The sequence below is a fragment of the Dendrobium catenatum genome, unplaced genomic scaffold (assembly GCF_001605985.2).
Source record: "Dendrobium catenatum unplaced genomic scaffold, ASM160598v2 original_scaffold_9036, whole genome shotgun sequence".
NCBI lineage: Eukaryota > Viridiplantae > Streptophyta > Magnoliopsida > Asparagales > Orchidaceae > Dendrobium > Dendrobium catenatum.
The window spans coordinates 4626-18545 of NW_021327496.1; the positions used below are offsets into that span (position 1 = coordinate 4626).

Genomic DNA, 13920 nt, shown 5'->3' on the forward strand with positions numbered 1-13920 from the left:
TTAATCTAGTCAGCAATTGAATTTCAACATTCTCTGAAAGGAGGTATTAAGTGTATAAATACACTGAGATTGAAACTTGCCAATTAGTTCAATATGCAGTAGCTACAATCTTCATGTTCAGAAATATTCCCAATTACCCTAGAGTACAAGCTGCACTAAGTGGGAGTAAGATTACTTTATCCATCATGCTGATAGTGAGTTAGGCTCGAAGATGAATCTTTCCTATAACAGGTGCTAATGTAGATGCAATTTAGCTTCAATGCGAGATTCAAATGCCTGTACTACTAGGAGGGTTTGTAATGAAAGGTAAGAATCGTAATACTTATGAAATGTAGCCGCTTGTAATTGCCTGTAACAAATCTTGCAAGTAGCCAAGACACATCCAGGCTTTGGGTATGCTCTAGAAGCTACCAGGGTATCTTAGGAGTTGAGTAATACATTTCTAGATCTAGGCAATACACTTAACCATATTGAAATAAAGTGCAGTCCGTGAACTGAAAAAGAGAAAGGGTATGTGTAGGTATTCAGGAGCTGGTAATCTATAGGCCTGGCGTACCTCGGTATATCATCTATGGTTATAGATAGGCTAATTGATACCAAAGCCAATTGGAACTCTATCACAGGTCTTTACTATTTAGTAAGGGCTCCTTTTGGAAAATCCTTTAGCCTATTCAAGTACAGAGTAGACAACTAGTATCCTCCCAGACCTACACCAATGATAGGGATTCCCGATCCCTGAGTAGCAGGGATATCCGCAATTAAGGGCATAGAATTGGCTATATAAATATATAGCTTCTACATGGCTGTACTGGCCAAATCTGCGGGGAAAAGACTAATCCAATTCATTCTGGTAAGTTGGCATAAAGTACCTTGGGAATTGATATAGAGATATTGTGATTAGGTGAATACAATGAATTTCTTTACTAAAGATCCACTGTAGATTGTATCCTCTAGTTTTCACGATAGGGTTCAATGTATCTGATGTTGACTTACATTATCTTAGAAGGAATTTCCCCGAGGGTCCCCGTGGGAGGGTACCCACTAACGAAAGTAAAGTCTATCTTCAAGGCAAATCAATTACAACAACTAAAGAACAAATCTTGTAGTTCTTCTTCACGGTACCCTACCTGCCTTAGGGAATAAGGAAAGACCCGGGCCATGGTATCATTTAAGATCATTTATACTAAAAACTTATTGCTAAAGCACCTTATTCCTTTGACCTATTAAGGATCTTAAGTCTGTGAAAGGTTTAAAGCCCTTAAGAAGGTTTCAAACTTCTTCGATTCCTCAAATGATATTCCAATTTATCAAGAATCTTACAATTACTTACTTCATGTAGCCGATCTATTGTCTTTATGTGTACAGTGGAGTCTTTGTGTTTTCCGAAATTTGTACCCTATGGTACAAAGCGCGAAGTAGTTTAGTCAAATCTGTAATCCAGCCAATACAATTATATATAAGTTAATTGCCAGATGTCTAGGAACTATTAGAGTAGACCGATTACCCTATCAATCTCAATTATGTTTTAATCCTCCAGTACAGACAATTGTACTGGAGATTTAGACTCTTGATCCTCTTACTGCCAGCCATTGCTATTTTCCCTATCCAATTGTAACTCACCTATTAGCCCTGGCCAGTTAGTGTGTATTTATTCTTAACCTGTACCTGCCATTGTTGTTCATCACTGTGTCCTTATCCAAAAGAGTCAATCTGGTAGCCAGTAATGGACATCTGGGACACCTTACTGTTGGGCGCCCTTCATTGTCAATACCATTAGTTCTACTCTAGACCTCACATCAACATTGATACCAGCTAAATTATAAGTATCCCTCCTATTGTAATCTCTTTTTAATCCGTTTCATTAGGCAAATTCTGTAGTTTCCTCTGGGTTCAATTCATCAGTTTGATTTATAGGGTCTGGATGTGTAGTAGTCCTCACTATCATTCTTATCTAATAACTTAGGTTCTAAACGTGTGTTTGTAATCTTGATGTGAATTTGTCCTTACTTTCCTTCTGCCTATTGGTGGGATGGAGATGATTGTAGCCATTGATGATGCCTGTAACTTGTAGCCTTTTGTGGTCCTCACCAGCTTTCCTAAGTTAGTATTGACCTTCCTTGGAAGTACTAGTGGTTGTACCTAGGGATTGCCTTATACTAGTCTGTACATTAGATTCCAGTGGAGCTAGATATCTGCCTGTGTACTACTAACTTCTGTTGTGTACTTAGATACTGGATGTATATGGGCCCTGGGGATCTATAGGATGTTTAGGTAGAGGGTGTCCTTAATTAGTACTAGTAGAAAGTCCCTCGGAAGACAGGCCTGGAGCGTACCTGGAAAGGTCCTCATGGGTGTATTAATTTCACTGCCTGGGATTAGTTGTAGAATCTAAATTAGTTTGTACCGGGAGTCTGCGAACATGTCTAGGGGAAGTCTGCGAGCACACGAATGTATTTGATGATTTCCCGAATCCCCTGTAGGACTAATTCTATAAGTCTTTATATTACTGGCTGTGCCCATATAGGCTCCTCTGGAACTTTTTAGCCAGGATCACTGATGTACTACTTTCTGGTACCACTTCAGGAGATACATCCTGCAACACAAACCGCCAAAGACAGGGATACCTTAAGAGCAGATACAATCTAGATATGTGATAAAGACTAATTGCTCTATTAGTATGGCTATAATGTGCCTCCCGGTGGATCAGGATATTACATAGAACAGCTAGATAGTTTTACAATTGGAAAGTCCCTGTCATCTCATCGGCTCCACAGTAAGAACCCATCAGGTACCACTAAGACACAAATAGGCATGAGGCCCACCTAGGGCCAGTACTTTAGAAGGCAGGAACACAATGAAGATAAATTGGATTACAAAGTACAGGCTACATCCCACCGGGAAGGCATAGGAGAGTACTTGTGTTCTATCTTATCAATGTATTTGTGTTCTACTTTATGTTCCTATCCCTTTGCATCTCAATGGCACTGGCCACCAGTGTTTCAAAAATCAATTAGTATCGATAAATGCTACCACCGGGCCACTGTCCATATTATGGGCTCATCCCTGTAGGGTAGATTCAATACATGTAACCTAGTCCTTACCATAGGTTCTATTTACACAGTAAAGGATTAATTGTCTGTATACCTGGGTCTCTTAAGGTTAAGAGTAATGAAAGTCAGAAATTCCCTCAGGGCTCTGCGCCCTACGGCCGAGCTACGCCGCAGGGCTAACCTAAAGATGGATATAATTACTGGGTAAGATATCAACCACGTATGATCAACAATCTACAATATATCCGGCAATTACAATCTCCGAGAGATTTCTGGTAGCTACTCAAGGGAATATCTTGAGTAAACAAATTACCTCCCGGGGAGTTTGCTCTGTTCGTTACCTAGCTTCGCCTAATTAGAGGCGTTACCTAGCTATCCCATCCTTAGCCCACAATAGACTTACACAATGTCTAGTACTAACCTTATTAGATAAGCCAGTTGAAAATTACTGCTCTATGATCTGACCAAGGCTTCCCCTGGGCCGTCCACGAGCTAAGTGGGTACCCTCCCACGGGGTCCCTCGGGGATGGCAGGATGACCAGCGGAGCTGGCCTAGGCTTGATGTCGATTCAATGTCTTCCTCTTTTGATGTTCTCCTAGTCTAATTGAAACTGAATTCCGAGCTATGGGAGGAATTGCTAATGTTTTACTTCATTGTCCTGGTGTTCTTGTCTTTGAAATCCTCAGGGGATTTGGATTGAAACTAATGAATACCGATGAGGTATTGCAAAAACAAAATGTGTTCTAGTAGAGGCACCGCCAGGCCTTAAGTCAAAGCAATAGCACATAATTGGAAAGACAACTAGAACAATTTGAAGAACAGACCCTGGGCAGGTGAGTTGGAGATTCAATAAGATTCTTAGACAGTGTATTGATACATCTAAAGGATGGCTACAATCAATTGAAGAAATAGAAACTCAGGACAGCACCAAGACTTAGGCAATGATTATGACAACAACAGTAGAACAGCATCCCAGCCTGGCAGGTGCCCTTTATACAGGTTCATTTGAAGAACAAGTTAGAACTAGAACATGTTCTAAAATAAAGATACCTCAGGCACGCCCCAGTCTAACCCTCAAGTCATTGAACTAAGGTCCCGGAATCCCGTCTAATTCCAGCCCTATGGGCTCAACAAAGACTTTGCTAAAGACACAAGGTAGATACACCGGGATGTTATGCCCAGATGGCTAATCACCAGCCTCATATAGCCAAATAACCCAACGGCCCTGAGGGACATTAGGCAGGGCTTCAAACTATCAAGATATATAGATACCGGCTACAAGCTTCAATTACTAGTAGGTACACCGGGCAACAGCCACTACCATTGCCAGGATAAAACTACTGCCCGTTATTGTCTTCCAGTTTCACTTCTTGTAAGCAATTTTTGGTTAGCCTCATTCTACCACCAATAGGGATATTCCAGTGCTCCTTGATAAGCCCTTTATTGCAAATAATTGTTACTTGTTCCAAGGGTTGATGGCCCCACCTAGTTTATTCCAGAGCTAGGGGGGAGTTCCAGTCTTTGAGTTATTAAGTATATCATCAGTAATACAAGGCTAACCCCAATTGTACTTAGTATACCCTAGATTGACCCTAGCTACTCTTTTTGGGATTGAAATAACTACATTGATATAGCCTTGGCTATTTTGAGTAAAGATATCAAGGGTATTAATCTTTCCATCTCCATATGGGGGAACCCTCGTTCGTAGTATCCAACCTGCCCATGGAAGACTTATTGTAATCAAGTCTAGAGGATAGGAAGGGACCTAATATACGTAGACCCATTCTAGAAGGCTGAGGAATGTTGTCTAGATGTATACTAATTATAATTATCCCCCACTTTGCCTAATAAAACGGAGAATTTAGTACTACAGCTAAGACTAAATTAGGCAAAATTACTCTAGCTTTCCATCAGAAACCATGATATCTTATAAGTACTTAGACAATCCCCTGGGTCTAAAACGGCCGGTATCTACCAATTACTGTATTACTGAATCTTACTCTGTAAAGCCTTTCGTGAAACCTCTGGCCTCATGATCTCGAGATATCTGAAAGTACTTATCAATTAGGTATCTTATGGAGTCAATTAGTTCCTATAAGCCCTACGCAACATAAGAAGCAACACTCTATCTGGTACCCCCCATGTGGAAATGTACTAGGAGTACTGCCTGATGTATTTCAATTACCTTTGGAAATAGCTAGTACCGAGAAGTTGTGTTGTGATACTTCTAAATTACTTTGTACCGTACTTACAGGTTCTAGAGGGACTTTTTACGTTCAATGCTTACCAACCCTATCATCAACATGTCCTAATCTGCAATGGTTACCTTGGAGCCGATCAAGTGATGCCCTCATGACTTCAGGGCAGATCCCAGAGGATTCACAGAAAGTTCTACATCAATCCCTGGCGGTGGCCCTCCCATGTCAATATCTCTTAGTTCTGAGTATTTGAAACCAAGAGCGGGTACCGGTAAATTACCAAGACTTACCTAGTTGGATTAGAAAGTACCCACAGATGAAATGTAATTCAAATTATTTTGAATGACCAAGTATCTTTACCAGTGGATTAAAAATGGTTTGGACTCCGCCATTTGGGACTTCTACTTTATCCGGGCCTTGAACCAGTACCGGGCCTCTTGAAAAGGGATACAGAGGGCAATTTGTAGTTATAAGATACCCGATTTCTTAGTGAGAAGCTCTATGAGCGGGCGCCTATATATATAGGCTTTCCCGATCCCTGCGTACCTCGAGTTGATGGGGTATATTGGTAAGGCTAGTACAATTGGTTAGCAGGGTATCCTACTGGATAGGCACCACCTCCAGGCTAAGAATTGAAGATATTTCCTCAATGCCTTCTAGCGGCCAGCTACTAAGGGCCCCTAATAATAGTTATCCTCCAGGAGACTATCAGATTGATTTATCGGCACCAATGTGTTGCACCAGCTAGATTCTTGAAATATCCGTATACCTAGGGGCTAGTGTTATTATCTCTGTGAGAGTCATGCTGGACACCTTGAAGGGGCGTACTTTACGGTAAGTATTTGCGGAGGGCTAAGCCTTCTATACAATGTATCATTTACGCACATTCTTTAGGTACAGACTAAGGTTTACGTATATTGTACTAGACTAGTGATTTCCCCTACCCTGGTATCACCTGTATAAGGCAGGTAAAGATCTCAGCGGGAAGTCTATGTAGTAAATCTGTCTTTATGAATTTCTCTAGATTAGTGGTGTTGCTGATCTGTAATTATACTCTAAACTGTACAGAGCTGTCCAAATGTATTCATGCTAGGCCTACCTCGTGTAATACAGTGGAGGTACCTTGTTGTCTAAAAATTGCAGTATTAGTAACTAATTTTTAGCAGTTCTTACTGGATCTATGCTTACTAGAATCTAATTGCTTGGCTGTAGGGACTAGAGGTTTATAAGAAGGACGGGCCACATCCCCCCCCCTTTACAGAAGCATTCCTGCAGATTTAGTCCAAAGATCTAGACATAATTGCCTGATACCAACTTCTCCAAAGTCTATCTGGAAACTAGTTGAAAGCAGGGATTCAAGTGAAATAAGAACTTTTATGTGAAACCATAGGAGTTTTTCTTCGGGTGGTGGAAAATGGCAATGATTTTTGTGAGAAATGGAAATGGCGTTTTCTTAGTCAGATCCGCCCTTCTCGGTGGTCGTTAGCAGCTACTATTGAAAATCCATTCCCGCTGCTGCTGTCGTCAACGGTAGAACTCCTCGGGCATCCGTCCATTCTTGCTTCTGGAGTTCAGGACTGAGTCTCGTAGACCGATTTCATGTAGTACCCGTTTCAATCGTCTAATGATCAAACTTCATCCTCCGCTCGTCTAACTGGTCAACTTGTTTGCTTTCCATGGTTTCCGCGGAGTATAGAAAAGTACCTTATGGGATCAGTGCCTACAGGGAGACATACCTATTATCACTGGACGTCTAGGTTGTAGTTTAGAGGGAGGAGGTCAAATTCAAGTTGCAATTCTACTTTGTTTTGTGAAGTTCTTTTCTTGTGATTCGACATAACATAAAAGGAATCACGCTCTGTAGGATTTGAACCTACGACATCGGGTTTTGGAGACCCGCGTTCTACCGAACTGAACTAAGAGCGCTTTCTTATCACAGTAGATACGATTGAAAAGGATTCCCCCAAGGCGTCTTGCGTATGCAAAAAGGAAAGATGATGTCCAATTTGAACCGATCTTACTCAATGAATCCAATCCCTCGTCACTGTGCATAGGAGAAAGAATAGGTAGGGATATTTGAACCCGTGACATTTTGTACCCAAAACAAACGTGCTACCAAGCTGCGCTACATCCCTTGTACAAATTGTTGTACAGTGTCAAAATTCCTGTCTTGTTTTCCACATCCTTCTTTTCTCCTCCATACCATATATATACAACAAGATTTGTATCATTCACTCTATTCTTTCACAAATGGATCCGAACAGAAATCTTTGGATCTGATCCCAATGAAGTTTCATTTGTATAGATACGATACCTGTACAAATGAACATATATGTTCAAGGAATCTCCATTATGGAATCATTCACAGTCCATATCTAGCGCCTAACATTGACAAAGAAAGTCTTCTTTTGTCTTTCTTTTAGAAGATCTAAGAAATTCAGAGACTAGGTCCAATTTGAGTTTTTCAAGTCAAAAACTAGGATGATGCACGGAAAATGGTCGGGATAGCTCAGTTGGTAGAGCAGAGGACTGAAAATCCTCGTGTCACCAGTTCAAATCTGGTTCCTGACACGTGAATAATGTATCTTTCTTTTATATATTAATACCTCATACAAATGAATCGAGACGGATCGGGATACATATTCGTGAATAGTCTAGAGCACGATACATACTTCTTCATCTAGGTGTATATATAGATAGACCTCCCTCCCTTTTTTTAGATTGGTAAAAAAGAGATGTATGGTCAAGAAAAAAACTAGAGCAAACATAGTTTAGTAGCGGATTCAGAATCAGAATTGTAACCAACCCCATGGGTTCTATACCCGATTCATAACTATAGCATGCAGCCGATCCTGGAACTATAAGAAAGTGTGCAGTGAGGAATCTTTATAGGTAGGTAGCCAGTCTTTCACTTCCCCGCCTCTCCACTCCCATGCCTTTCTTGGTCGGACCAACCCAACCGGCGATTTCCGACAAGTCTTTCTTCATTTTGAGAGCAAGAAGCGGAACCAAAATCTAACGCCTCTTTATGGATAACCAATCCATTTTCAAATATAGTTGGGAGACTTTTCCCAAGAAATGGGTACATAAAATGAAAAGATCGGAACATGGGAATAGATCTGATACCAATACTGACTACCCATTTCCATTGTTGTGCTTTCTCAAATTGCATACCTATACACGGGTTCAAGTTTCGATCGATATTTGCGGAGTTGATCATCCCTCTCGAAAACGAAGATTTTCAGTTGTCCATAATTTACTGAGTACTCGGTATAACTCACGCATTCGTGTACAAACAAGTGCAGACGAAGTCACACGAATATCTCCGGTAGTCAGTCCATTTCCATCAGCCGGCCGGTGGGAGCGAGAAGTATGGGATATGTCTGGTGTTTCTTCCATCAATCATCCGGATTTACGCCGTATATCAACAGATCATGGTTTCGAAGGTCATCCATTACGAAAAAGACTTTCCTCTGAGTGGATATGTGGAAGTACGCTATGATGATCCAGAGAAACGTGTAGTTTCTGAACCCATTGAGATGACCCAAGAATTTCGCTATTTCGATTCTGCTAGTCCTTGGGAACAGCGTAGCGACGGATAATTCATAATCAGAATAGGTCCAGTCCAGGGGACAAAGAAATAGGAAATGCTATTTGCTTCTGAATGAAGAAGAAGAACTTCTATGAAATGAAAGAGTCTCCACGGGCGTCGGATATCATGAAAGAAGTGAATTTTGAACATCCTCTAAGCTAATGGTATCCCTACCATACAACATGGTGTCACGGAAGTGCTTAAAAGAGGGAGGTAAAGAGCACAATAACAACAAAGCTTGATCCTCATCATCAACCATCACATCTATATTCATCCCTAATTCAGATGTGACTTCATGGCTTCTTGCATGCGAAGCAAGTACAATCTCTGCTTAAGATCCAGTTTGTTATTGTCGCACCCTACACTAAGAAAACTGAAGTGATTTCAACTTGGCCTTACTATGTAAGTGGCTATAGAGCTTGCGGCTCAAGAGGAGGGACTATGGAACATGTTATCCAGCAGAAGTACTATAGGGAGAGAGAGTATGGGACATTACCCCCACCCCCAGGACCAGCTCCAACATTTCTTTTTTTGTGGAGAGGCATCTTGCAAGCTACAGATATTCTCCGGGCTGGCTCAGATTTTAGTCTTGGAGATGGAAGCAAGATTTTGTTCGATAGGTGGTGTGATGGTGTTAAGCTGGAGGAGATGTTCCCCTTCATTGCCAGGATAGCTTCAGATAGTTGCTGCGTGGTTGCGGATGTCTTTCAAGACTCTCCTACTGAAGGTAGCTGGTGCCCGAGATTTAGAAGAGGAGGCAATTTCAAAGTGCTCAGCTTTGTTGGAAAATCACAGGACGGTGGGGTCAACAAGGTTCGCCCTTGTCAGAGAGTTTCTTTTCTGAATCAATCTCTGTCGCCTGGAAACCCGGAAAGTTTCATTCATGAATCGGGTTTTTGTCTTGAAGTCTGTCCCCTTTCCTTTCAGTGTTGTTAAGAGTTCTGGCTTGATGAATAAGGCTAGCGCCTTGCTCTTGACTGAAAGCCTTATTGAGATAAGGTGCGAAGCAGTTCTATTATACCACAGTTTACTGTACTGGAACGGAAAGAGATAGGTCCGGCACTCTTTTTGGCCAGTCCACTGCTCACTGCTAAAGGAAGAGGTAGCTCCTTACTGGTAGTTGGTACCTTTCAACTCTGTTCTTTGTCATTGTTGTCTCTTGTCTCGCATCTATAAGGATCAGTCTCGTACTAAAGTCGATCTTAGGGAGGAAGAAGAGAAGTCAATAGGTGTTCCAAAACGATACAGTATAGCTTAAGCTCTTAAAGCCTCCCCGAGGGACCCCGTGGGACCGAGGGTACCCACTTACCGGGGTATCTAGTGTTGCCCTAGATTTGACTTGTTGGTAGGGCCAACCCGGTGTATTTACTTTCCTTGATGTTGAGGCCTAGTGTGGGCCTTCTGTGCACTTATAAAGGGATTGCCAAGATGTAGCCTGGATTAGTTAGTATGTGCCTGTCCTCCAAGGGTTACTATTGCCCTGGGTGTGTTCAACTTTCAATGGGCCCTAGACTTGTTTTCTGGGGGGTGCCACCTTGATGATGCAGTTGCTGGTTCAAGAGATGTTTATGAAGTTCTTGTGTGTGGCCTGCCCAGGGGTTTCAATGGGCCCGGCTTTTGGAGTGGATGTAGGGTTTCAACTTGTAGTGTGTCTTCAAGTTGTTCATCTCCTCTTTAGTGGAGTGGGCCTCCTGTAGTGGGAGGCTTCGATGCATTTTGAAAACAAAATGAGAAGTAAATCCCAGGTACACCCGAAGTACGCCAATAAGACATGTAGTACTGCTAATAAGTTACTAGGTAACTCCCGATTCCTTGTGTCCCGGTGTGTAGCTGTATCCCTGCTAATCAGGGATTCCAGAGCCAAGGTAATTCCAGATGATTAAGGCAATATATGAAAAATGAGTACCAGCTACAATATGGTTCTATATAACACATACGCAGGTACAAGGGTTTAGCCCTGGCATAGATACATAGCAGCAAGATAATGTAGAGTAGCTCTAAGGGTTTAGAATAGCTGAGTATTTTCATTTGGTGTGTATTTTTACATTTGGTAATTGCTTGCCAGAGTTAGGAGGTATTTGGATATTTATAGCTACAATGTTTGTATTTATGTGTTCCTTACCTGTGCGGTTTGAAAGTTGTGTAGACTCCTAAGTAATAGCCCCTGCATCGAAGCCACAGATTCACTGTAGCCTATACACAGGCTTCCCTAGGCATACGGCTAGACTTAGAATATACCATTGCCAGATAGAAGACAAAGAACCCCTGGAGACACTTATAAGAAACCTCCATTGAATTGCCATGTAACATTTATAAGTACTTGCTATAGGTATTAACTCCTGTAGTTGGCAATAAGTTTAGGATGATCTTTGGTTTGAATAATATTTGGTTTAGGATGCATTTACTCTTTAGATCCCTTAGTTATAGATAAGATAGTATCCACCCTTTGTGAGAAATATTCCTAAGTGTCGGTGCTAGTACAGGTAATTCCAGATCAAACTAGATTCCAGGGTGAATTGTAGGCTACAAGATGTTTATTTGCAATACGATTGAGACTGATGTATTACTGTATAAAGACCTATCTCCTTGTAAGGTACTTATTCTATCTGTCCTCCTCGGCCTAGCCTATATCTTGGCTCTCCCCAAGGCCCGAAAACTCTATAGAGGTCCTCCGCAGCAGCCTCCAAAGATTCAATTATCTAATACTGGGCCTAGCCAGCACATCCTAAAGCCACCCTGTGGCTAAGCATAGCTACAAGCAAATAACAAGATCTTCGAGACCTGCCCAGATACCCAATAAGTGGGTACCTACGGAGATAAGTTGTAATTAAACTCTGAACCCTTATGGGTTTATCTTCAGCCAACTGCATAGAGTGGGTTCGAAGATTCCTTCTAGATTACAAATCCCTAGCTGACTAAGTGCCCTTTACAGGTAGCCTCTAAATTAAGAACTTACCTCTGCTTGAATCTAATTGTCTGTTGTATCTCCTTTGTGATTGGGAATCTCCTTGCTGAATGGGTGTATCCCCCTACAGGTATATTCTATATTCTATGTTGAAGTGTTTCCACCTGGGTACCGGAGGACCTCCCTGAGCCTTCCCTGCAGGTATCTCTGATGCCTTCTAGCTAGGGGGTTCGTGTATTTCCTGGTTACTGGTTGCCGTTGCTTGGCTTGTAGAAGCCTCTACCCAAGACTCTGACTACATGAAACAACCACAGACCTAAGTACATCTAAACCTACCCCCAGCCAAGCCCAATCTATGAACTAGACCATTCCAATAAATACTATCCTGCAAGCATCCACAATGTAAAGGCACGGATGTAACTCTAATTGAACTTCAAGGAATCCCGGCATTTCTATAAAACATCTAACCCCTAGCCCATTCATCAGAAAGCTTCTAAATATCAATTACAAGAGATTCCAAATTTAGCCTTCCTAGGGGCTCCTATAGTACCTAAGAGGGATACAAAAGTGAAAACAATAGGTCAATGATACAGTAACACTAAGTACAGGCCTCCCCCCCAGTACCCAAAGCAGTGCTGCTATTACTCCCTCCTCCTGGGCCCAAATCGATGAGGAGGGGCGTAGTGACGGACCATAAATGTGTCCGTCAGCTACGTAGTAGTAGCATCAATAAAGTACCTTCAGTACAAAGTTTCAATACCAGAAAGAGCCTGGTAAGTCGAGTAGTACCTCTCCTAGGATCTTTCTAGGTATTGGGACCTTGGAAGTCATCCGAAGTATCCCAACAGGAGCTACCCGAAAAAGGATAAACAGTAATTCCTCGCCATAGAAGTCTATGAGCTTGTATACCATTACAGGTAGGGAATTTGTCCAAAGGAACTGTAGAGTTAGCCTACTAGAAGTTTGGTGTAATTTCATCTTGAAGTAGCCTACTTATCTAAAGGCATCTTCAAGGATTACATAAATACAGTAGTACATTTTGATTGGAGAACTGGTTCAAAGCCTGGCAGTGCCCTTGGGTAGCATAGAAATTCAAGAACAAATTAAGAAGTACTAATGAATTGGCAATCCTACCGGATTCAATTAGAAGTAGAACAGGCAATTGAAGAGACATTTCAAGACTAGAACAGATTGAGATACTAGTACCTTGATTACCTTATAAGCTCAAAGCCTCTCCATTGAACACAAGCACATGATAGATACAATAAATCAAGATGTTTATTTGCCAATGCCCTGGCCAGTGCCCTTGATACAGAGTCAATCACAGAATCAATAGAACTTTGATTGGATCTACATACCTCGGTACATCCCGGTACAATAGAACACATGATTTAAGTACCTAGATACAACCAGTGCACTCCATAACACCCATACCCAGGTATTGTACATTTGGAATTACAAAGAACAACATCTTGTGCACGTACAACACCTATTAAAGGGCAGGTCTATGCCAGATTCCTACAAGAAGAAAATGATTAGAAATGTTGTCGAGGGCCCCTACTAGTACAGTTATATATAGATCTGATCGTCCCTGGTACTAAACCTAATTATTATTGAAGTCACCCTAATACAAGAGTAGCGGTAGTACTAGATTTCAGAGACAGGAGGCAAAGAACAATTACTAAGGATTCCTCCAAACAACTTAAAGAAGAATTGGAATAGTACCTTCCCCATACCTAGGCAATTGAGGGGTTTAATAAATGTAGTCAATACAAATACAGTAATACATCCACTAAGACTATGCCACTCCATAGGAAGGCCCCTTGTAATCGAAGCCAATTCCAAACATCAAGACCATAGAAGACATCATCACAGGTAGAGAAAGTTATAGTTAGACACTAAGAAATTGATATAGATCCCTTGTCAAGACAACAGGAAATGATTTTCACTACTGGGTAAGACAATCCATGGCATACAATACACCAATAGTATACAAATCACACTAATAAGTAATAGATAGTATTGCTAAACCATTTTACTCATCCAAAGGATATAAGATAAATTGTAATTGAACTTCGAATGTTGTAGAATGTCCTCCCCTCTTGCTTGTTTGTGTTGCACCTGCCCTGGGTTGAACCTATTCTAATCTAGTACTTAGGGCTAATCCAATGCCC

At 41.5% G+C, this 13920-nt stretch overlaps 2 non-coding genes across 2 annotated transcripts; one reads left to right on the forward strand and one right to left on the reverse strand.

Moving 5' to 3' along the window:
• Positions 1-7101: 7101 nt before the first annotated feature.
• On the reverse strand, positions 7102-7175 carry TRNAW-CCA. Its single transcript has one exon. It is a non-coding gene; the product is annotated as a tRNA-Trp (tRNA).
• A 572-nt stretch (positions 7176-7747) lies between these two features.
• Positions 7748-7820, forward strand: TRNAF-GAA. Its single transcript has one exon. It is a non-coding gene; the product is annotated as a tRNA-Phe (tRNA).
• The last annotated feature ends 6100 nt before the right edge of the window (positions 7821-13920 follow it).